The sequence below is a fragment of the Orycteropus afer genome, unplaced genomic scaffold (genome assembly GCF_000298275.1).
Source record: "Orycteropus afer afer isolate SDZICR_OR568_19922 unplaced genomic scaffold, OryAfe1.0 scaffold00854, whole genome shotgun sequence".
NCBI classification, from domain to species: domain Eukaryota; kingdom Metazoa; phylum Chordata; class Mammalia; order Tubulidentata; family Orycteropodidae; genus Orycteropus; species Orycteropus afer.
In genome coordinates this window covers 354,915-355,769 of record NW_006922441.1, presented here as the reverse complement: position 1 = coordinate 355,769, position 855 = coordinate 354,915, and positions in this window count along the sequence as shown.

The following is an 855-nucleotide window of genomic DNA, read 5'->3' as shown; positions in this document are numbered from 1 at the left end:
ATATATATATTTGTATTTGTATTGTGGCAACTACATAGGAAAGAAAACGTTTTCCATTTTAACTATCTTCCACAGTGCCATTCATTTTGCTCATTGCATTGTAAAGTTTTTCCATTTCCAAATGTCGACATTTCACTTGGGGTGGTGACTCCAAAGTTGTGTGCATTTGTGAAATTCAGCCAGCTTAAGATTTGTGCACATCCTACACATGAATTATACCTCAGTCAAAAACGCAATAAAAATAAAAAGATGCTTGACATAGTTAGTGCAAAAATGGCGTGGGGGCAGCGTCCGACCTCCTTTAACTTCCCAAGGGAGGAGGAGGATCAAGGACCACAGCCCAGGCTGACTCCTATGGGGTGCAGCTCAGACATGCCACCTCCCTCCAAACTTCTCACCAATTCTGACACCAACTGTCCCCCACGACACTCTCTACTTCTCTGCTGGGTTTGATAATTCATTGAAATTCATTCCAATGGCCACTCAGAATTCAGACAATTCTCACGATTACTGGGTTTATTAGGGAACTAACAGGTTATAATCTGGTATGACGAATGCTCAGGATACATTTCTTCCATCAGGACAGCCTCCCCTTTGCCATACCCAAAAGCAGGTCTCTATTGTAGGAGCTCTGGTGGCGCAGTGCCTAAGGCACTTGACTGCTAACCAGAAGGCGGGTGGTTCAAACCCACCAGCCACTCCTCAGAAGGAAGATGGGGCAATCTACTTCCATAGTGACTGGGAACCGTTGTGGTGGCTCAGTTTGTGTGTCAACTCGGCTGGGCCTGCTTGAGTGGCTGGGCAGCTGGTGGTAGTTACTCCCCACGATGAGACTGGCAATCAACTCCATGGTGG